General features: G+C 37.5%; 1 long non-coding RNA gene across 1 annotated transcript in view; it reads left to right on the plus strand.

Annotated features, from left to right (window-relative positions):
* Positions 1-25,591, plus strand: part of LOC129145593 (uncharacterized) — a 134,528-nt gene that overhangs the window by 82,488 nt on the left and 26,449 nt on the right. The window contains exon 2 of the long non-coding RNA XR_008551371.1: positions 10,745-10,901. This is a non-coding gene — a long non-coding RNA (uncharacterized LOC129145593). The remainder of the gene's footprint in view (positions 1-10,744; positions 10,902-25,591) is intronic.

A 25,591-nucleotide genomic window follows, 5' to 3' on the forward strand; every position in this document is an offset into this window, starting at 1 on the left:
ATTTCTTTTATTGAATTGCATACTGAAACTCTCCCTTATTTTCTTGTTTAAATTTTCCATTTCTGATTTCTGCTCATTGATTTTATTTCTATGTTTTCTTTTTTCTATATTTTCTCCCATTTCTTTGAATTAATTTATCATGACAATTTCAAATTATCTGATAGGAAGATAAGCTCTTCCATATATTTACAATTGGGTCCTGGAGGATTATTCCTTCCTTGTGGTATCCTAGTCCTTGAGTTCTCTTGATACCATGTATTAAGGTTTTATCACTTATCCATTTTGCTGTTTTACATCTTCTCTCCAGGAGTTCTGCATCCTTCAAAAGTAGCAAATGTGAGTTTCAGGGGAACCCCAGAGAGTAAAGTGGGTCCAGGTGGGAACAACTCCTGACTTCTCACACTGGGCACCAGCAACCAGGGAGTCCTTTGTTTTCAGGCTGTTTTCACTGTGGTTACTTGTAGTTTCTGACTACACTGAGTGCAGTGGTCATGCTTGGAGGAGGACTGGGGACTTACCTAACTTTCTGCAGCCTGTCCAGATGCCTTCTGCTGATATGGCTCTAAACCACATGCCTGGAGGACCTTCACTCTCCCACTGTGCAGGGAGGCAGACACCATAAATCTTGACATTTGTAGGCCTGCACTTTCGTCGATGCCTCAAGGTAGACATACAAAAATCCGTTGGGCAGCCTGAACTCATCTTGGCCATGTACAGTTATTCCTTGTACACTCTGAGTGAAGTCAGGATGTTATAAGCAGGGAGAGGTGTGTAACCTCCCTGGCTGCCTACTGTAGAGGCTGACAATCCTGGAGAGTCCAGGGACAGATGAGTGACTCTCCCCATTGCCAAAACCAGTCACTGGCCATCTGAATGTTCTTGATTGAACAGTTGAACAGGTTATGCTCTCACTGGGAATATGCATTCTCCTTCTTTTGGCTAGGGCTTCTAGGGCTAGGGACCTGTGGGGGGACGGGCAATGTCCTTGTTGAAGGCACTATTCTTTTTTTTTTTTTTTAGATTTTATTTATTTATAGAAGAACCAGAGTACAGGCCAGATGGGTGGGAGGGTGAGAGGATTCACCGAGACAGAGCAGGGAATAGAACAGGCAGACTGACTGAAATACACTGCTGAGGGGAGCAGTGGGCAAGACAGGAGATGTCTGCTCTGCCACGTGGAATTCTCGCTGGCCAGCCGGCTGGGATCGAACCCGCGCTGCAGAGGCTGTGGACTGCTTCACCGTGTGGCGCTCAACCACCTGTGCCACCAGGGAGGCCCTAGTCTTGACTTATTATTTCTTAATCTTTTTCATGGTCTCTTGGTTTTCTCTTTGTATGAACTTGTCCTAAGGTCCTCAGCTCATTCCAGATGTGGCTGCTCCCTCCAGATGCCTAACCTCTGTGTCCCTCAGGGAAAATGATATCTCAAGAATCCTGTTCATCTGTCATCTACCCTCTTTCCTCTCCCCAACTTTTACATTTTAAACCTTATAATGATGGAGATTTGAAATTCCAGGAAATAGAGACTGTGTCTAATAGCACTCTGATTGGCATAAAAGTAGGCACCTAACTACTGTGTTAACTGCACTGATAGATTCATTATGCCCCTGGACACTAGTAACTAATTATAAAGAAAAATATGTTATTGTTTCTTAAATAACTAAAACTTTAAGTTGAAATACTAATTTTTTTTCCATTTTATTATGAGGTAATGAGGAGGGGGTGATTTCACAATGAATTGGGAAAAGGGGAAATATATATATATTATTGATCAACTTTTGGAGTTCACATTAAAATTCTAGGGTAGATAGACCAGAAATCTAATTTGCTAAATTATATTCCAAAGTATCTTGGAAATATCGAAACATATGCTTCTTTGATTTAGATTAACAGAGTTCCCTACTGCTATAGCAGAGATAAAATTTCCTTTTGCTTTTTTATTTGCAATTTCTATTTTAGAGCTATCAAGGAAATATGATTTTCTTTTTGACTATGTATTCTGCAGGTCATAGCATCCCCAGTAGAAAGCAATGGATTTTTTCTATTCCATAAAACATCTGGAATCTGTCTGGATTTCACAAAATTGGAGAGATTTAGTTAACTTAGATCTTGTACTTTGCATTTGTTCATATTTCTTTCTTTAAGTTTAAGCTCAATTATTACAGTCTGATGAGTTTTAAGTGTTCAGCTCTATTTTTAAATTTAACACATGATTTGGCAGTTTGCATAGGGATTGACAGACATTTTAAATATATCAATAGAAATCTTTTTTTTTTTTTTTAAGAAATGGATTAATTTGCCTGTAGTAAAAATGTCCTTTCTATAGTATCAAAAGCCACTGTGAGATTGGGCATAGTGGTAATATAATTTATCTGTTCACTGACAGGAGCTAAATAGTTAAGATGCTTTAAATAAAACAGGTCACCATCTGTTTTCTTATTTTCTAGCCTAATCACAAGAGAATGAATTCTTACAGAAGTCACTGTTTGGTAGGAAACTCCTTCGCCACCTCTTCTTTCAGAGCCTGCTCAAATCTCACTTCTCCAGAAATCTTTATCTGTTTATTGACTTCATACAAAGTCATCTTTCTCTAAGTTCCTGTATTAGATATAATCCTTTCATAAAATCAGACACTGCCTTAATTTCCTTTTCCTCCTCTCTCCCTCCCTTCTTTTCCCCTCCTTTCTTTCCTCTAGCCCTTCCTCATCCCTCTCTCCCACAATCCCTCCTTTCTCCAACTGTGTCTGGACTTCCATCTTAAAGGGCGTGCTCCCAGAACTGCAGGAAAGAGTTTGCATAATGGGGGATGAGTAAAAAAGAGGTGCTTAAATATTTTGTATTGATTTGCTGAATTGATTTTTTTTAGGAACCTCTCAAATCTCTTTAGCATTCTGTGCATAACCTTGCTCATGCATTTGCATAACTTTAAGGGAAAACTCCTATTCCTATGGTGTGCATGCTCCTATATATACCTGAATCACAGGTAAGCAGCTGCAGGCAATTGCTTCCAGGTGTTTACCAGAGGAAATCACTGCCTGTCAGTAAGCTAGTGACATATCAGGGCTAATTTCTCAAAAGAAATAATTAACTCTCAGGAATCATGGTAATGTATTTTAGGAGAATAAATCTTTTTCTTCACTCTCTCCTGTAATGATGTTCGTCCGTGCACAAATACACATACCTGTGCCAACTCACACCTTTTCAGGGCCTCTTTGTTTGTAACTGTATTCATTATTCAGAGTCACTGATAGAAGTAATGTATATGCAAAAATTCACTGGCAGAAAACAGGTGGTCAGTACTTTAATAAAATAAAAGCAAAAATAAATACTACAATACGATTTATAATTAGGCCTCATTGGAATGAATCTAGAGACTCAAATAGTCTCTCACAATGGATTTTGATCATATATTGGGATTGTTCAAGGATGAGCACTTGTAATATCTTCTTTCCAGAATGCTCAGTTTAGAGAAAACCAAAGGGCTATAAAGAAAAGTGACAATATTTACTTCCCCATCTAAATAAGTTGAATCAGTCCCAATGTTCATGTAGTGAACCCCAGAATAGCCTGCAATTCTGGAGTTTTATAGAAGTGTCTAAAGTTTAACTTATAGTAAAGTAATAACATTAGGATGTCTTTCATTTAGAGAAAATCAATGAGCAAGTTCCTTGGAAAACCCTAACTTGATTCCTGCTATATCTATTGGACTAGTTAGTGAGGACCTGGGTAGTAAACATTTATCCTTTTGAATTTACCTCTACAACAATTATGAAATCACAACTTAATTCATTGCACATTTCCACTGGAATGTAAGAAAGTTTTACTATTGTAGGGTTTGTGATGAGAAACTACCTATATCTTCCAGGATTTGGAAACTGGTCCATGACTGTAATCCTCAAACATTAGCATGCAAAGAATCACCTGATAGGATCCTTCGACCACAGTGCTGTCACAATCCTGTAATCTCCGGGATGGGACCTAAGAATTTGCATTTCTAGCAAGATCCTACATCTGCTGCTGTTGCATCTGGCCCATTTGGAGTATAAAGTGTACATATATTCATCTGTGATTATCCCTCCCATCTAACAAAAGTTTATAGCATCCATTAAATAAATATTCATCAATTGCTTGCTATTTCAAGTAGAAAGAGTTATACAGAATGCCCACTGTTTTCAGTGATCTCATGATTTAACTGTAAGTGGAATTTTTTTAAAAAAGAACTCTGAGGTTTTAAAAACATTAGAAGCTAAATTGCATGGTACATGTCATCCTGCTATAAATGAGAACACAGAGATCTCAAAATGTTGCAGTCAGAATTCAGATGGGCCAAGAACTCCTCCGGCTTTGCAAAATGTCCAGGATAACAGATTATCTGAAATAGGAGACACAACAATTATTAACACTCAAAAGCAGGGCACAAGGAACAGAGTAAATGCATTTTGAATGCAAACTCTTAAGGCTGTGGGCAAATTAAGTTCATGAGAACCAAAGAGAGAAACACAGTGATAGGAACATTCATTGGGGTTTTTGCAAATGAATAATTACATTGCTCTTGACAAATAGTGTTTATTTTGCTTGAAAGCAAAGCTTCATTCTCTAGAGATAAAACTTTTAAAATCAAAATATCTTTAGAATATTAAACCTGTCTACTGGTTAAACCAAAGTCATTGCAGCTTAGAGCATGTACCTTAGAAAATGGAAACTCAGTGTGTGTTCTCATCCCTTCCCTTCTATAGCACTGGACCTCTGAAAGAGTCTCTTTGTGGAGAAGGACAAACATCTGCTGGTTCCAGCTGGTTCTTCTTGCTTATAATTATAGCAGTAAAGTAGAGTAGTAAAAATGTATAAGCATTTAGGTCAACATTATTAAAGGTAAAAGGGGTGATTTCTTGTTTAGTGTAACTGTAACTGTCAGACAGCACACCTACAAAAATAATAATAAATATTGAAAGGTGCTGGGTGCTTACTTATTATTTATGGAATATTAGAACTAAAAGAGGCAATTGGGGTGAGCTAGGCTAATGACTGCTTCTGCCAATTTGTCAAATAGAGTTCTAAGAAAGTGAATAACTTGTCAAAGATGACACAACTCATTAGTGATCCAAGTTCAAACTCCTATCTAGCCCAGTTATTCTAACCCTGACCCTGAATCTTTAAACCAACTGTTCTGTCTTTTTCAAGCATTGTGTGAACCTCATTCACATACAATCTTGTAGAGTTGAATCATGAAATGTTTTGTTTACATAATTATGGTTGGCTATAATTTTTCAAAATGTTTGTGAAGGGTTCAACTGACAAAATTACTATTGGTTGGCTGTTTTTGAAACTGGGTACGTATTCAGAGGATTCAAATCACAAATTCATGCTGAAAGCCCCTCTAATTATTAACTGGCATGTTCGAGCACAAAAGAACTCTGTGTCACTGAGGCTTCTTGCATGTTTATAGCTCTAGCTACGGCAGAATGGGTCCTTGTAAATGTCACAGGAGATAATAGTTGCAATGGAGAAGAAAGAAAATGTTTGGAACTTATGCGAAAAGACCAAACTGCTCCCAATCACAGGACTGGAGAGGTCAAGTAAACATCCCGAGGGCAAGAGAAATGGAACTTCCCCACAGTCAAGAAATTAATGCTGACACCTAGTCAGCTAAGTAAAGTGCAGAGTGCAGAGAGCTGGCCTGGCTATATTTTGGCTCATGGATAGAGCTGTGTGTGTACAGTCTAAAGAGAAACAAGGGTAAAGATCATCTTGTCACTGTAAATAAAAATCACCCTGTTGCCTTTGGGACCCAGAGCTCAGTTACAGTCTGGTCAGTCCCAGGCAGGCCATCATGAAGTCATGGTGCTGTTAGGTGATAATACAGGAAGACAGGCATTCTGGCAGCAGAGTGGGAGGAGGTGGCTATGACACTTATGTACAATTACATTAATGAACATGAAATTTGGCTCTATGCAGGCATTTCTTCCCAGGCTCTGAATTAGATTTTAGAGGGTAAAATAAAAGATAATAGAAGTCTTCTCTTCAACACCATTTTTCTTTGGTTATGCTTCCATGGATATGTCTGACAAAAGTCTTAAGTATTCTGGTTTATTAAGCAACCCATGTGCACTAAAAGTAAGTGTTGAAGGATACATTTTTAGTAGGACAAAGGTTACTAGTGTCTTTGTCCTTTAGGGAGGTTACACCCTCAAACTGAGTTCTTCAGAATGTTTTTACCTGAATTTGGACTGTTTCTAGAAAGCCAGATCTGCCCATTGGACCTTAAAGGGGGAAAAAAAAAAAACTGCAAAAGTGTTTGGCTGGACCAAGTCTATCAAAATCACTTTTTGAATGTTTTTAGGGTTTTTCCCGCACTTAGTAAGTGACTCTTCCATAAGGTCGGTCATGTATTTCTGGGGTCCAGAGACTATGTTGGGCTGGGATTTGGAGAAGGGGGGAAATCGAAAACCAAAAAACAAAAACAAAATCCCTCTGAAAATACTGTAGGGAAGATAAACAACAACAAATAACAAAAACCAAACCAAACCACATGGTAGGCAAAATAATGATTGACAAAGACCTGTTCATTTATTTGATAGGCATTTGGGAGGCAGTAGAGACATCTAGTTAATTCCTGGGATGTGTGAATATATATTACATTTTATTACAAAAATGGGCTTTGAACTTTGTAGATGTGATTAAAGGTAGCCACATGAGGAGATTATTCTGGATTTTCTAGGTGGCCACTGTTATCTCCAGGGTCCTTAGATGCAAAAGAGGGAAGAAGGAATGTTAAAGAAGAGATGACAGAAACAGACTCAAGATAGATGCGATTGCTGCTTTGGAAGAGGGAATAGAACTACCAACCAAAGAATGCAGGCCACCTCTAGAACTGTGAAAGACAAGTAGCAGATTATTTTCTAGAACCTCCAGAAGAAACATTAGAGGATCCGCCTAAAACTTGATTTTAGCCCAGTGATCTTCAGAACTGTAAAAATGATAAACTTCTCATGTTTAAGCCACTATATTGGTGATATTTTGTTACAGATAAAACAGGAAACTAATATACAAACACCTACAGGAGGAATATGCATCTAGAGCCATGGCATTGCTTTGCCACCAGATTGTATTAGGTTATATCATTAATTCTAAAACTTGGTATTAATCCTTTTGTAAAGACTGGGTGCGCTTGCTATAATCTATTTGCAATTTCCTCTTCCTCTATAGTGGACTAAAAAATAGGAAACAATAATAAAGGAAAGATTGGCTTATTCATTGTTTTGACTTTGTTAAAAGTTGAGAAAGAAAAATTCATCCCACTGTTGAAACTTTTACAAATTGGTTTATCTGGAATGATATTAAACCCCAATTACCTGGCTCTATAGTTTGCAGAAATGTGAGAGAAACAACTTTTCAGCAATGGTTTAACTTGAAATATATTTTGAGCTCTGCTGAGAACACATACATATCCCTTCCCCCAACACTTTATTGACTAATGTTTACAAAACCTTTCCATCTGTGTCATTTCTTTTGAGCTCCATCACTGCCACTCTGTCACATAGATGCTATTATCTGCATGTCAGAGATAAAGAAATGGGAGAAATGGGATTAGAACACTAGAATGCCTTGACCTTGACCAAGACCTCTGGGTCACTGAGAGCTGGAGGGGGATATGATTTGGAGTCGAAGGTCATGCTCTCTTCTCTTTACTACATTGCCTCAGGGTCTAGTTCCCAGCAGTGGACCTGCCTGACTAAATTGATAATATTTTTCAAAATCTCTGTCTTCCTAAAAAGAGTAAAAAACATTTTTATTATTTGGGAAGAGGAAGATGAGCCTCAAAAATAAAGATTGAACTTTTAGAATTCACATATTCCAGTAAAGCTATCTCATAATTATGAAAGGTAGACAATTGCTTGCCATTTACCTCTTATGTAGACCAATCTCAAATCATTCTAGAGACCACTCTATCCCCATTGTCCCAATGTGAGAAATCATTTTAATTCTGTGTACAGAAGAGCACATGTATGTATTTCATGTATTCCAGAAACCCCCAAAGGTTCTGTTCTGTCTTCCTTTGCACATAGGACATTTGCAGATTCTTCCTATAGCTACACAGTGGATAGCACAAGATGTCACACACTGCAGCCACATTGTAATGGAAGGTCAGCTCTTTTTTTGTTTTTTTAAATGCCTTCTGTTTTAATAATACTTTCCTTGTTCTAACTTTATTTTTTTATTTTATATTTTTTAAGATTTATTTATACAAGCACTGGGTACAGTCAGAAGTGTGGGAGGGTGAGAGAATTCATCAGAGTGGGGAGCAGAGCAGGCAGAAGGACCGAAGTACACTGCTGAGGGGAGCAGCGGGCGGCAGGAGAGGTCTGCGCACCATGTGGGACCCTCCTCCAGTGGCCGGGGAGCAGCCGGGGATCGAACCGGTGCCACAGATGCTGCGGGCAGCTTTGCAACCCAGCGCTCAACCGCTGCGCCACCAGGGAGGCCCGGAAGTTCAGATCTTGATGGCTGATGCCTGGCTGTAGCACCTGGGAGCTAGCTTGTAGAATATCCTGTCGAATTCAATGACAAGACAAAAGAAAACAGCCACATACCATGTTCTCCTGAGGACAGAGACCCTGATCCTAACCAGCAGTTCCTGTTTTCTATCACTGAGAATATAACAAGGAGGACTATAACTTATTTCAGGAGGTTGTGTCTATCTAACCATGATACAAAAAGAATATTAAATTTTGTCCTTGATATGAAGGCCTTTATTTATTTAATAGATATGTATTTCTTGAGTAGCAACAGTAGACTAATTCAGGTTTTGGCCTGTGTCCTTGATCTGTTATCTATAAGCTGTGTGAACTTGGTTTAGATGTAGAGCTATAAGAAATTAATATGGAAGGAATTTGTTTCTAGAACTGTGGCATTGCTATGCCACCACATTGTATAATCTTAGCTAAATTAATTCCAAAACTTGAGAAATACATGAGCTTTTATATGTGAAGTGTTTAGCGCAGGGTCTGGCCCAGAGTAAGTGCTTATAAAACATTTTTTTTTTTTATTGGACAGCCACTAAGGACATGGATTTCTACTGTGTATAGAGGGTACAGGAATAAACGAGACCAGAAGCACACATCTCCATGTCATCCCCATACTCTGACTCTTTGAATACGTTCTCATTACATTTATTTGAAATCACTATGCTATGCCTATGCTTATGCTTCCTGTCCCAGGATACCCTTTGGCAAGTATATGTTCTACTCAAATTTAACATAACCATACATTTGATAATCCACCATGATTGCTTATTTCTGCATACATTTCTTTATATGCTGTTTGTGTAAATGGAAATGTTTCTACCCATCATCCCTATTGAAATCTGACCAGACTGTCTGGCCCATTTTGGAAAACACTTCCTCCATAAAGCATCCCTCGCCGCTGCAGTCTCTACCCTCATAGTTAGTCTTCCCCTTTTGAGACTCCCTTGGCCCTTTTTATTTGTGTTCTTGTGGTATTTATCACTTTCTATTTGGAAGTAAAGTTTTTTAGTCTTTGGTTTATCTCTGCCCCTAGGTTGGAAGGTGATTAAGGGGGGGTCTATGAGTAATTCTTTATAGCTTTAATTCATGTGCTGCTGGTACATCATAGGTGCTCAATAAATATTTAATGAATAAGTATTTGTTGAGATGATGGATGGTAAACATATTTGTATTGCTTAGCCCCATCTTCTTAGGTGAGCACATGTGTGTAATAGCACAAAATGATGTGATAGGTTTTAATGTTTGGTTCACACAAATCACACAAGTGCACACCTCAACTGAGAAAATATATTTGAACAATGGTCACACACTTCCTGTATACCTGTATATTAGAAATATTGTGATGTTTTGCTGGTGTTTTCAGCTCTGACCAACCTCTAGGTGTCCTATATCTATACAGAGTGTCAGTGTCATAACAGCTGAAGAGACATGGGAATCCTCTGTGACTGAACCCCAGCTTATATGATCTGCACCTCTTTCTCCAGAGAGTATGAACTAGGAAAAATAGTCTAACTCTGAAAATATTAATCGTGAGCTGGAGAAAAGAAGAGAATAAATCCACCCATGACATAAATCAGAGTGAATTAGGAGAGAAGACTAAATGGACAGGGGCCAGAGAAGTTGGTAGTTTGTACATGTCCCCAGCCTATGTCAGTTGCCTGAGTTATTTTGTTTTGTTTATTCTTTCAGAATCATCAAGGTGCTAGCTTCTCCTTCTCAGTGGAAATAATTTTAGAAGATGAAATCTGTCCCCAAGCCCTGTTTCTGACACAGTTACCATAGAGTAATCAGCAAATACTGCAGTCTTTTGCAGCAACTTGAATATTACTCATGTCAATGTAATATTTCCACTTAGCCTAGATGCAATTCATTTTAATACTTTTGTCTGAAAAGAAAAATGTCTTCGATTTTTCTGATCACACATGGGTTCAACTATGTATCAATTCATTTTTAAGTTCAATATTTGTATTCCTGATTTAAGTGCAGACATAAAAAATAAGAGAGAAAAACTACCAATGAAAAGAGCAAGTTGCAAATAGAGGCAGAAATTAAAAGTTCATTGTCTAAACAAATTATGTTTAGAATTTCAGCCAATTAGTTCAGATTTAAAGTGAATAAATGCTGACAGTTGTGATGTTGATTATGAATACATTTATATTTTATTTTTTTTAAGTTTTATTGTTCTTGCTGATAGTGTGCTTTTTCTTCTCTTTCTTTAGGATAGGGTCAAAGTTTGTGAATATGAAGTCAAAGAAATTTGAAGAAAGGTGATTCAGGATTGGAATGATGGATTGATGAAGTCGACAGAGCCTGACTCCTTCCAGATCACAACTCTTCTTTCCAGAGATCTCAAAGAAGGAATCTGCATTATTACAGGTATTTCCCACCTTTTCAAGCTAGTTATGGTGCTATATTTTTCCAAAGAGCTACATTAGTACCTGTTTATGCTAATCAAAAGAAATCTGAGGAATATTTTCACTTCCATGACAATAGGCAAAAGTGAGGTGGTATACTCTCTTATTTCAAGCCTTCTACATAAGCCGCAGCAGTCCATGGATTTAGACCTTTGATATGGAGACAGGCAGACACAGAAGAAAGACCTTAGTGACCTGCCTGGTCTCCTGGATTAAGCCAATAAGATGTTAATACAGGATGTTCTTCCTTTCTCGCCTATACACCACTATCCTGTATCTCCCACCGCCCCAGCCTCCGTCGACTCAGCCTAACGCCATCACCATCTCTGGGTCTTCCATTGTGCTCACTGTCTTCCTGACTCAAAAGTGTAACTACATGTATATACACTATTTCTGTTTTGCACAGGCTGTGCTCATCTCATTCCTGCTTTTACTTTATGTTAGTGTTATTTAGGATTCATGTATTATTTGATATAATTTGGTAGGTTATTTTGAGGGTTTGGAAACACTCAAAATATTTCTATGTAAATTAATGGTAATAGTCTCATCACTTTACATCATTTTTTGTCTTTTATGTTTCTTTCATCTTGTAGGAGAAAGAGGGGAGATGAAAAGGGGAAAGAGATGGAGAGAAAAGGAGGTGGGGGGAAAGGGGAGGAAGAGAGAAAGAGACAGACTTTATGAAAATGACTTAACAAAAGGCTTAGTAGACTGTACTGCTTTGGATAACAAGGGCAATTTTACTGAATCAGTTTGTCTTTGTGTTTGCACATGAATATTTCACTCCTTTTACATTACTTTGTCGAACTGTACCTTTGGATATTAAGAAATACTCCTTTATTACTGAAGATACTTCTGTCTTTAAGTCTACATTGACTTATATAACATCTGCTTTCTTATGCTTTTTGTTCTTTTATGTTTTTTATTTGCTTATTTTCCCATCCTTATGTTTTTTTATTTATTTATTTTCCCATCCTTATTCTTTCAAACTCTCTAGTCTTTTTATTTTAAGTGGACCTTTTCTAGACAGCATATGCATTGTCACACTTTGTACATCCAGTCTGACAATCCCTATATTTGAAAGTTCTATGATTGCTTACATATTTTATTAAATACTGAATAAATTACAGAGGATACTTATAAAACAGGCCTGCAATATAAAAAAATATATAAGAAACACTCAGGTTGACCACCACCCAATTTAAGAATTAAAACATCACAATTAAATTTGAGACACCCCATGCACTCTCCCTTCTATCTATTCCCATTCCATCTGCCCTGGAGAAACATTAATCTGAATTGTGTTTGTTTCTCTTTATAGTTTTACAACAGTTGTTAATATTCCTAAGTAACATTTTAATTTTCTATATTTTTAATTTTTATAACCATAATAATATTTTTGTGCTTCTATGATTTGCCATTTTTACCCGTAAGTATGTTCTGAAGTTTCATCCATGTATTTGCATGAAGCTGTAGGGTATTTTTAAAATTTTTTATTGCAGTATTGTAATCAGTTTAATAACACAATGATCTATTTTATTGTTGGACATTTCTCTTGTTTAGTGTTTTGCTTTTATAAGCAGTGTTACCATGAGCATATTTTTATTTTATTTTTTAAAGATTTATTTATTGATGCATACAATACCTGGGGTATAGGCCAGAGGTATGGGGTGGGGTGGGGTGAGAGGATTCACCAGAAACAGAGTGGGGAGCAGAACAGGCAGATCTACTGAAATATACTCCTGAGGGGTGCAGTGGCAAGACAGGAGAGGTCTTCTGTGCCATATGGGTCAGCTCCCTGGCTGGGAATCGAACTCATGGTGCAGTGGCTGCCAATAGCTTCTTTGTGCCAAGACTTAACCCCTTGCACCATCAGGGAGTCCCCAGGATGTGTTTAACTTTTTATTAAATTATCAACCTCTTTCCAAAGTGGCTATATCATTTGACATTCTCATCAGAAATAGAAATAATTTATAGTTGCTACACATTCTCCCCAACACTTGCAATGTGAAGTATTTCTAATCATAGACATTCTAATCAAGGTGTAGTGATATCTCATGGTGGTTTGAATTTTCATTTTCCTAAATCCTAATGCTTTTGAACAACTTTCCATGTGATTTTTTTTTTTCCATCACTATACCATCTTTGGGGAAATATTGGCTCCTTGTATTTCTCATTGAATTTGGGAGTTCTTTATTATATGCATTGAACATTGAATATGTAAAATAAATCTTGGATTCAGTTCTTTATCAGACATTTGTTTTGCAGATTTCTCTCTTAGTTTGTTGCTTGTCTTTTCATTTTCTAAACACTGTTTTTCAAGGAGGACAAGTTTTGAATTTTGATGAAGTTAAGCCACTTTTTAAAAATTATGAGTAGAGAATTTGATGTCATAAGTAAATAAATAAATCTGTTTAAACCAAGGTCACAGGGATGTTTTTCTGGAGCTTTGTTGTAGACATTTTACAGTTCTAGACTGTACATTTTACAGTTCTAGACTGTACATTTAAGTCTATGATTTAATAGACCCATGATAGACTTTTAGCTAATTTTCACAATGGTATGAAGTTATTTTTTCTTATTCATTTTTTTTAATTGCACTTGGATATCTAATTGCCTCAGTACCACTATTGAGAAGATTCTACTGAATTCCTATTAAGACTTTGTCAAAAATTGTCAACCATAAATATAAAGGTCTAATCTACTAATTATTGGTCTGGTTTGACTTTTTGTTTTCTCTTTGTCCAAACTATTGCTGCTGTTCCTCATTTTTCCTTTCCTGGCTTTTCAAAAGCCAATAAAATACAACTTTTATATGTCTTTTTTAATTTACCTATTAGATTTTTAGTTATATTTATATTTTTAAAATGATAGCTGTGGTTTACAATGTTTTCTTAATTTTTTCACAGTCTATTTATAAATAATATTGTGTCATTTCAAATAAAATGTAGGTATTTTACAGCAGTAATATTTCACTCATTCCCTAAGGTGACAAAGTGTGGTTTTCACGTATTTATCTGCTTGGGATTCTTAGATTTTTAAGCTGATTTTTTTCATAAAATTTGTTATTATTTGTTCAGATATTTTCTGCTCCATTTTCCACTCCTTTTTCAGTACTTCAATTACACGTAAGTTAGGTCTCTTGATATTGATGTGCAGATTTCTGAGATTTTGTTCATATATTTAAACTATTTTTACTTTGATTAGTTCTATTGCTCTGACCTTAAGTTTTATAAATTTCTCTTCTGTGCTCTCTAGCTCACCACTAAACACATTCAGTGAATATATTATTTCACAATTTTTATTTACCATTTCTAGAATCACCAGTTGTTTTATTTTCTGTTTGCCATCCATTTACTCAAAATGACCATCTTTACTTTTAATACCGAGAAACATAAATAACTGCTTATTTACCAGATTTATTGACATATAATTGACAAAATTGGAAGATATTTAAGTTGTACATGTGAAGATTTGATATATACATACACTGTGAAAGGATTCCCCCCTCAAATTAATTAATTCATCTATTGCTGCATGTATTTACCTGTTTTGTTGAAAGCATTTAAGTTCTATTCTTTTAATAAATTTTGGTTATATAATGCAGTGTTAGCAACTAAATTCATTAAGTTATATCTTATATCCTCTGACCTTATTCAGCTTTTAATTAAAAGTTTGTATCCTTTTATCAATGTAATGTCTTTTAAAATCCCTTGCCTTACTAATTGTAACATGTGGGTGTATTGGAATCTGTTTCTGTTAATTTTTTTCTTTATTATTTCATTTTTCTCTTTTGCATTTGTAGTAATATTTGATTTTACGCTACATAGAAGCAATGGTAAGTTGGTGGGAACCTGGATTATAGTATCTGAAGAATGTTGACTGTTCTCCAGGTGGACAGCTAAGTTACTAGTGGGCACTTTTTATTCTGTCACATTTGATTTTATTTGTTAAGGTTTGTGTGTTTGGTTTTGTCATCAGTTCTAGAGTGTTGACCTTACTTTATGTTATTCCTAAAGTAAGTCCTTTCTGGGGTTTTAGCAGAATGTATGTGAAACTCAGTCACTTAACTCTTGGCTAGACTGAAAATCCATGAGTTGGTATGTTTGAGTACTTTATTTAGGGGTGAGGAGAAGCCTGAAGTTGAAGTCCCCTCTCCTTCATTTCCAGGGAACATTTTAGCAAGAGATGTGTTAGCCTTGAGATACTGGTGGTGCTGCCTGGTTGCCTAGGTGAGGATGACATAGGTAAGTTGGAGAAAGGGCATCATTTACAAGTTTTCAAGGGGCAGCATTGCCAGGTTTGACAGAAACTGCAGTGCAGAGTGGCGGGGAGGCAGCCCTCTCACAGACAACCTGCTCAGCTGTGGTGGTGGAGAGGCAATGCCCCAAATATTCCGTAATTAAACTCCTTCACAGAGCTTAGAGAGAAAGGGCAGATGTGTATTTATTTCTGAGCCAATGGGAACTGAAACTCATCCTTTGGCCACCCAGAAATAACTGAGAGATGGTCAAAGACCTTGGGGTGTGGGGCAGGGGAAACACGAATAAGACTGTGCTGTTCTTTGGGTATGGCTCTGGGCCAGAAAGAAATTATTATTAATATTAATGTGACCTGATTTTACCTTCAGACTGCTGAGACTAGGAAGTTCAGGTTACACATAGTGCATTTATTTTACAAAGCTTTTCCTTCTCTTATTATATTCCTATTAAACCTGTGATTGGGACTATCCCTTGGGTTTGCCCTTGCATCTGCAGCTTCAAGGCCAAATCTCACTGTGTTTAGAACTTCGTCCTCATCATTCTCAAAAGGAGCCAGGTTATGGTGGATATCAAAGGAATCCTTGAGAAGAGATAGCTCACAACAGGAATGGAGAGGTAGTGCTCACTCTTCCCCTCATTTTGGGTGGTGCTGGCAAAATGGGAGAAAGTTTAGTGTGTGTGGGTGACAGCACACTTAGCCTGACCCTCTGTTTTGGGTTCCTGGGTTTAGGCATGTTGGTGTGATGGAGAAACCCTAGAGGCATTCCCAGGGAGTTGATTTTTATGAGGGCATGAGTTTGTTTCTAGCACTAGAATGTTAGCTCCACATTAGGGGTTGATTTGGACCACTCCCAAATGCAGATGTTGAGGCCTCAACCCCCAGTACCTTGCACTTTAACCATATTTGGACATTAAGTCTTTAAGGAGGTGATTAGTTTAAACTCTTTTTTTTTCAATATTTATTTATACAAGCACTGGGGTATAGGCCAGAGGTGCAGGAGGGTGAGAGAATCCACCAGAAACAGAGCAGGGAGCAGAACAGGCAGAAGGACCAAAATACACTGCTGAAGGGAGCAGCAGGCGAGACAGGAGAGGTCTTTCATGCCCTGTGGGAATCTCCCCTGGTGGGAATCGAACCAGCACCACGGAGGCTGCGGACAGCTTCACAGCGCTGTGCTCAACCCGCTGCACCACAGGGGAGGCCCCAGGAGGTGATTAGTTTAAAATTAAACTAATCCAATGTGACTGGTATCCTTATAAGAAGGGGATGGCTATGTGTAACTGGTGGCCCAATGTATGGTCAGGCAACAAGAGGGCAGTGTCTGTTAGACATTCCTGTGTAGGAATCTTGTGGCATCACTATTCACCTAAGAAACAGTATCTACTGCCTGCGATGTTAATTTACCTTATTTTGTCTCTCTACCTATTAATATGACCAAGACCTGGCATTAGTCGCTTAAGTATCATAAGCATATAGTTAAGTGTTAGAGTCTAAAGTGTTCATGATGATGATGGTGGTGACGGTGACAAAGGAGAAAGTTCTGACATTGTACTGAGCCCCTGAAAAAAGTAGCCCTAAACCACTTCATTTCATCATGTCACTGCACCAGGAAAGTAAACTGTTATTTTCAATAGTAGCAATTGTGACCATACTGTTACCAAATGTCACATTAGTGTTCATACCCAGGCCACATGCTCACATAGCATCCTTCAGTATCTCCAGGCATCTGAAAGAAATCAAGTCACCATTTCTCCATTGAAAAGTTTCCTGAAAGAACTAAGTGAGGGACTAGGGGGAAAATATACCTTTGTTTGGCACTAAACTCATAGTGAATATACAAAGCAGAACTTGCAGGCTATTTGGATGATGATTGCTTATAGAATTGCTAAAGCATGCCATCTTTTCAGACGAGTCTACCTGAGAAATTCAGCTCCAGTACACCCGAGGAGTGACTGAAATAAATGAGGAGATGGGAAAGATTCAGAACTGCATCAAGCTTAGCCGAGTCAGGGGAAGTGAATCAGATAAATACATTAACACACACACACAGTGACGGATGAGGCAGATGACATTTTATGCTCCTTTAAACTGACTGATGAAGATCAGACAAATTAGAAATAGCAGTGGACAAGTTCAAAAACGTCTTTCTAGTATGTACTGAAAAGGAATCTTAAGGAGCAGAGATGTGAAGTTGTCAGGGAAATGGAATATGTGGTAATGGAAAGAATATTCCAAGACTCACATCCCTGTGCCCAACTTTTATCAACATTAATAGTTGAAAATATAATGTCTCAAAATATGGTATATTATTTTTAAAGGCTATCCAAGCAATAAAAAGTAAGGCTGTGTCTATGTAACTTGAACATTTTCAACACTAAGAAACTGCATAAAACCTTATAGATATTAGTTTCCTATTCTTTTTCATATCATGGAATATAAAGTTATTCATTTAAGTCATGATTCAGATTTTGAGCACTATCCCTTAAATACTACTAGCTCTGTATTCATTTTGTCTTTATTGTGACTAAAGATGATTAGATGTCAGTATTTACAGAAAAATACAGATATACAATATTTAATTAGATTTCAATTGTATTTAGGCTATAGAGGACTCTTGATCCTAAGTTTTCACAACCAGTTGACAAAAATTCATCTCCTAACTTTCTTTTGTCCTCTGTGTATGCATTGCTGCATGTGTTTCTGATGTGTGTTTGCTTTTTGTTATCATGGAAGGTTAGAAAGTGGAGAAATGAGTTGTAGTGGCAAAAAACCTAAGAAGTAGAACTGAAATATGTAGGTGATGGTAGTCTACATTTTGAAGGTGGATTAATTTGGGGAAGCTACTGGCGAAGTGAGTTAACCTATAAGTGGGGAAGAAAAAAATGCAAAGGTTGGAGGTTGTTGGTATTTCCTCCTTCCTGAGTTGTTTTGCTCTGACTGCAAAGCCCTCATGTTGCTTCGTAATAATGAACTTGACCCTTATGGATGGCCAGACACAGCAGTCATTAGCTAATGAACATGCAGTCAGTGCATGCCTAAATAATCCCATACAGGTGGGAAAGTGAACTTTAAGCTCAAAGCTAGTCAGAAATGGAATCACAAATCCTTATTTTATACAAAGATATGAAGGGTCATTGCACAAAGTAAATAAGTGTGATAATTTTTTTGCCTAATGAAGGACATTGATTAGATAGGAGAAATAATTGCTTAATGAGTTTCCATCTGAAGTTTTCTCTTCCTTCCTTTTTTCCTTTTTGATCTTCAAACAACTGTTTCTAACAGCTGTGATCTGAAAAAACTTATTTTGAGTTTTACATTCAGGAAAGCTTTTGCTAACAGTTTACTTCTTGAATTATGAATTCACATGCTATAGAAACAACCTTTATGAAAGGTAGACTAACACTATTTTTTCTTTTTATTATGTTTTTTTAAAAGATTTATTAATTTATTTATATAAGTGCTGGGTACAGTCAGAAGCGCAGGAGGGTGAGAGAATTCACCAGAGCCAGAGCGGGGAACAGAATAGGCAGACTGACAAAATATACTGCTGAGGGGAGCATCAGGCGTGGCAGGAGAGGTCTGTTGCGCTTTGTGGTACCCTTGCTGGTGGCCAGGGATCGAACCGGCGCTGCAGAGGCTGCGGGCAGCTTCGCAGCCCGGTGCGCAACTGCTGTGCCACCAGGGGAGGCCCATAGACTAACACTATTAAAGAAAATATCACAGCTGTATGTGCCAGTTTGGTTTAGTAAGGAACCATAAATCAGAAAATACATCACAAGGGGCATTATCACTACTTATCTGGAACAAACACAGAACATTCCAGATTGAAGAGAGTTCAATATGTCTGAGATGTGAGGGTTGTATGATAACGGTAGAAGATACTTTGTGATGTTTAGAGTGTTGGGGCAATAGTGGATCAAGAGCAGTTGGTGTTGCTACCATATTATGTAGTGTCAGGAAACCTTGAGATGAGAGTGGTAGGCAGAATCCAGAGCATGAGAGAGTAGGCTGCCCCACTAACATCCACATTAGCCTGCGGTTGAAGGGTGTTCAAGGTCAGATTCATATTTTATGAAGATTACCACTCACTTTAGTGGAGAGTTATGAATTATTTTTTTCAATTGAGGTGTATGGCATGGCATGTTGGCCATGAAACCACTTAGAGACAAAGTCTGTACACTCACAAATTATCTAAATAGGTTGCTTAATTACTAAAGATCACCATAATACTTTCTCCATCACAGTTGGGAGAAAATGAATAGATTCTGCCTTTGTCAGAGAACTGCTAAAACATCAAGGAAGGTAGACTCTGAAGTGCAATTTTTGCTTATAATTTTATTTTATTTTTTAAAGATTTATTTATTTATGCATACAAGAATTGGGGCACAGTCCAGAGGTGTAGAGGGAGAGAAGATTCACCAGAGACAGAGTGGGAATCAGAACAGGAAGACTGACTGAAATATACTGCTGAGGGGAGCAACTGGCGAGTCAGGAGAGGTCTGCTGCACCATGTGGGAAGCTCCCTGGCTGGAGATTGAACTCACGCTGTAGTAACTGCAGACAGCTTCATAGGTTGTGTCTTAATACCTTGTGGCACAAGGGAGGCCCTTTGCACATAATTTTAAAGATAAGTTTAAAGATGTAATTTCAAAGATGGAGAGATAATGGGTATCATACAAGGAAAATAACAACAAAAATATCTTCCTGTCTTCCCTTTTAATATCAACTAACAACTCAATGCATAAATAAATATTTATTCATTACATAGTACTATATATTATGTGAATAATTATAGAAAATAAGGAATAAATAAAGACCCATTGCTTTTCTAATGAAAAGTTAAAATTTTTATTTCCCTACTCCTTATCATTGATTCTTTAGGGCAGATGGAATATGAAGAAAATCTAAGATATTTACCAACACGCAGCAGACCTCTCCTGTCTTGCCCACTGCTCCCCTCAGCAGTGTATTTCAGTCAGTCTGCCTGTTCTATTCCCCACTCTGTCTCTAGTGAAACCTCTCACCCAACTCCACACCTCTGGCCTGCACTCCAGTTCTTGTATGCATAATTATATCTTTAAAAAATGTATTGACCAATAAAAGAAGATGTCACAGTGGCTTAGAAATAAACCAATTATGACTTCATAATTTTCTAGCCAGTGGAACTTGCCCTAGACCACCTCAATCCTCTGGATATCAAAGTGGGAGCTGGGGAGAGATGGGTTTAATAGCTTGCTCTAGGAGTTTTCCTGCATTGGTTGCCAGAAAATATATGGTATCACTATGTAACTAATGATTATAAAGTGTTTGAAAAAACAGAAAAGTACAGGAGAGATTTGAGACCCAATAAACCTAAATAAACTACTTATGAACTGGAATCTGGGTTTGGGAAAAGAAGAAATGTGACTTTGCTCAAATGTCATATTGAAAATTTTAGGATACATCAACTGGGGAGGTCATTAGATACTCTCTTCACTGTACTTTTCTCTTAGGTATAGAGTAGATAACAGCATTTCAGAACAGAGATGTTTGGTCATATTATTGAATTACAGGCCTGGGCACAGGAGCTATCACTTACCTACTGGCCAGGTTTGGTAATTGCTTCCAGAGGGGCCTGATCTTCTCCAGTGAGTTGGAAGGCAGCAACACAATTACTTATCAGCATTTATAGTCAAAGGTGAGAGAAACCACACAATCCAGACCATTGTCCAATGTTTTGATGATAGATAAACCTTCTTATCTGGAGGTGATTTGGTGGATAGGATACAGGGTAAAAACCAAAGCCAGCCCAAACCCAAATTCCTGAGTGATAATAGTGCAGGGAACCATTTTGGAATCATAGTGCTGCTTGCTGGACATCATACAGTATTGGATGATGTCTCAGCCTAGACACTAACAAATGCAATGGATATTTGACAGGTGTGTGTGTGGGGTGGCTCAGTAGTCTAAGACAGGAACCTCTACTTTTCAAACATCAAATTTCCAACTTGCCTACTGGTATAAATAAAGATAAAGCTACTTATGATTGATGAGTCATTCATTCACTCACCCGTTTAGGTTGGTAGGTATGTTTTGGAATTCATTCTGCTAAATTTAGGAGGTCATGATTACAGATGAACAAAATAAGAGATAATAAAAATTAACTGGCAGTCAAATTGTATTATTCCTGTCATCCTACTTTGCGTTATTTACCCACATTTTGATCTTTGAGACAATTTCTATTTAACATCTAAAGATTTTTTTTTTTGTTGCCAGGGATAATTTTTAAATTGGTGGTAGATATACAACTTGATAGTCCTATTCATCTCCCTAATTTTCTCCCCTTATTTCTCATTGCCAAAACAGTTAAATTTTCTAATAGCATGTAGAAACACCTAAGGAGTAATAGGAGTCAGAAAAGACTCCAATATTAATATTTTTCTTTTAATGAATTTTCTAATCTTTTGAAAGCAAGTGAGTTATCACTAGTAATGACAGTCCATACTTGTTCCAATGCTGGCCAAAACATATTTGTATGTTTCGTATTATATTTGTGTAAAGAATTCTCTCTCTCTCTCTCTCTCTCTCTCTCTCTCTCTCTCTCTCCCTCCCTCCCCCCCTTCTTCTCTCTCTCCCTCTCCCTCCTACTCTCCCTCTCCCTCAGGAGATGTTGGTATGTGGTAGCTATATACATTTTCAAAGAAATGATGCATGCCATGAATAATTGTTTGGTTCCCTGTAGTTATGGGCATGATGAAACTTTTCTGTCCTTTATATACAACTTCGTGAAGCTATCTGCAGGAGGACTGTGAATCTCTCTTGTTTTGCTGCATGCTGCATCCATCTTATATCGATAAGTGATGACAAATAGGATAAAAAAAAAATTACCCAGCTGTTTCAACAGAAAAATCAGGCAATTATTTGTCTTAGCTTCACTGTTTTTTATTCCTGGAATGTGACATGAAACTCACCTGTCAACTTTTCATTTTAGATTTGTTTTTGTTAACTCTTAATCCCATTGCTTCATTTCTGTGTTACTCTATTTGTCCATACACTTTCTGCTTGAATTCAAACTGTTTGTCAAATGTGATAATGGGCAAAAAGACTCAGCATGAGAAGTTAGCCTTCTTGTCTTTCAGCATGTTCTCTGGATGTAATTTCCCTAATATTAATGCAACTGTGCATTTGACTCACAAATTCCAAAGCCCTTCAGAAGGGCATTGTGTCTTCATCACGAGCACAGCTTTTGCTGTGGTTCCAGTAATCTTCATTTTATGGCTCAGGCTCATTCTGAAGATGCACAACTGGAAAAAAAAACTTGGCCACTTTATTTATTAGAGGAGACTCACTCATATTCTATTTATGACCTTTGCTGCCAAGCTGAGGAAGCCCCAAAATGAGCCGGGACCTTGAGGCATCAGGCTATGTCGCTTTGCATCCCTCAAGCCTGCATCTCTGTCCCTGGCACTGTCACCAGTCACTTTCAACCTTTATTTCTTTTTCCCTTTCTTAAAAGTCAACTTTTCTTTAAAAAGTGTTGCAGAAGTTTGAGGACAAATCTGAAGTGTCGATGGTTCCAGGCTCTTCCCGTGCAGTGGCAGTTGCTCTGTTTGGCCTTGTGCAGGTCATTCTAGCTCTCTCTACTTCTGCTTCCCCATCTGTTAAAAAGTGGATAATAATATTTGCCTCACTGGGGTGTATTTATGCTTAATTACTGTAATTGCTTGTAAACAATTTTCTATCCTGGGATAAAACATATGACTGAAGAACAAAAATTAGAGGAGACAATTTTGTATCTATTTATTTATTTTTTTAATTTATTACATGACTGTCTTTTCCCAGGCAGTTTATTCCAACAGTGTTCATTGGAGCCTCTCCAGGCAAGGGGCAATGTTAAAAACAACAAACAAACTATCTTCTCTGTAGGTCGGTTTTCCCCGTCTAGTTCCAGGCTGCAATTACTGTGTGATTTTTAAATGTCTCTGGATTTCAGATATTTGTTTCCAAAGGGTAAGATTACCTGCCCAGACTATCTTACAGAGGTGTAAAGTGTATTTCATGAACAATTGATATTAAGAATAATTTAGGAAATCAAAAGACATAGCACTTTTACTCAACCATTTAGTAGGAGGATGAGCTCTAATGTATTAATGAGAAAATAGGTTGTTGGCTATGTGTCAGATATCTTATACAAGTTTATTATATTATCTACATCTTACATATTTTTACAAACAACACATTATATACATGCTTACTGATTAAAGTAGCTCCCTAAAAGTTACCACAGTGCCCAACACGTGATCATTAGTATTAGTTAATAAAAATTAGCTGTTATTAGTGATTTTATTATTTTATACATACCATTGGAGGTATATATGATAGACTATAATCCCTTGAATTTTCCTCCCTCACCCATATTGTACTAACCCTTCATAAAAAGAACAACATTTATAATACTGTTGAGAGATGCTAAGAGTCTAATCACCAGTTTCTGATCTGCCCTATTCACCTTGGTTTTTCCAGAAAACTCCACCATGATAGGTTTACTCTTCTCCATATCCTCACAAAAGGACATTTGCTAAAAATGTTCATTAAAGTTAAAATTAACTTTCAGACTTCTAACTCCAAGGGGTAAGAATAGTATAGAATATGTAACCTGAAATTTTCTGGGGAAAGATGAACGTATGAGATGGAGATGAGGCTTGTGTGAGGATGGGATGGGAGAGAAATTGCCATATAGTAAAGTGGACTTTTTCCTGGAGAGTCCTGCAGGGAAAAACAAATTCCAACACAAAAACTTGTAACGATATGTAGCTAGGGAGTTCAGTAGGTAGGTAGATATATAGATAATTTATAGAGATATACATATCTTACTGTATGCTGGTTTTGCTAGAGTGAATGGGAAATAACTCAGCTTGTCAAACTCAGTTTGATTGATTACCATGTCTGAGAAGGGGACAGGAGGTGATTTGGGGAACAAATTACTCTATGCTCATTAAATCCTCTTGCTATATAGAGACCCATTAACTCACAGATTATATATAGGTGGAGCTTCACATTGGTAAGTACATATTCTAGATGCTGAAAATTTTCTTATTTCTCAAAGAGGGAGAAATTGGATCAATACTGGGTGCAGAATTCTGTAGAACTGTTTCAGTAAAGTCACCTAGACTGAGTTTTTAGGTGCAGATTTGAAATATTGCATTTATATAGGGCTGTTGACTCCTGGAAATTGCTTCCTTACCAAAACAAATTTGTGCCTGGGTGAACAGAGAAACTGGAGTGTGGTGTTGAAAGGACTCTGTGTCTATGTGCAGAGTAGGATTTCAAAGTCTTGTGGACCCAGAGAAAAATGTGGCACACCCATCAACATGTATGGCCTGTGCATACAAAAGGTGTTTAAAAAGTGCCCCTGGTACTTATCGCTAACTTGGGAATGTGAGTTGTCTTGAAGTTAGTATGAATGCAGACCTTATGAGCCCCATCTCGCTATGTGATTCAATTTTATTGGCCAAATTTGTGCATCACCTAAAATTATCTGTAGCATTTCACACTTGAAGTTAGCCTTTGGTTAGTATCAGTAGTGCATCAACAAGTATGGAAGCCAACAGGCATGAGTTGAGTAAATCTGAGTGGAGTTAATCTACTATACCTATTATGCATTTCATTGTATGACTGAAAGCTCCTAGATAGGTGCAGACAAAGCCCCCTATCGATTCCTTCTCTTTCCTTCATGATTTTGCATGCTCTTGCCTAAGACCATTATCTAAAACACTGTCTGCAATTAATCTTCAAGGCAGCATGTAATCAGCCAAGGGCTACAAGATCAGGGTTTCAAATAGTCCCAAATGCTAAGGTTTGGGACATTAGATGGGGGAAACTTGGTAGAGAGTTAGCTAAATGGTCAAGCTTCTTTGGGCAAAGTGGATTATTATGCATGATGAGTTGGGACATGAAAACATGAGCACATAGGATATGAGTGAATGTATTTCTTTATAATGTATCTGTCCATGGAGGCGGGGGAAGCAGGAGGGAGATTGGAAGGTGAACGCGTCCAGATGCTGGCACGCAGTAAAGCATTCCTGGCTGTTAGTTCCAGTAGGTCATTACTGCATTAATTTGGTGTTTAATTAAATGCCTGTGCAACAGACCATTTATTTGTTATCTAATATTAGCTTTAGTTCTTATCAATTAAATGCTAGCTAAGGGCTTGATTCACTTACATTTTATGTCCCCTTATACTCTTTTCAGAAACAACAGCCAAACCCAACAAGGCCTCACTGTGTCTGTAAAGATTTATACACCTAGATTTTAGTGTGGGGAATACAATATGCTGGTGTTATTAGGCGAGAGTAAAGGAAATAAAAAGAAGACGCCATTTCATTTTGAGAAAGCAATTACCCAAATACA

Source organism: Talpa occidentalis, unplaced genomic scaffold (genome assembly GCF_014898055.3).
Source record: "Talpa occidentalis isolate TD23 unplaced genomic scaffold, MPIMG_talOcc4v2.1 talOcc4.13, whole genome shotgun sequence".
Classification (NCBI taxonomy): Eukaryota; Metazoa; Chordata; class Mammalia; order Eulipotyphla; family Talpidae; genus Talpa; species Talpa occidentalis.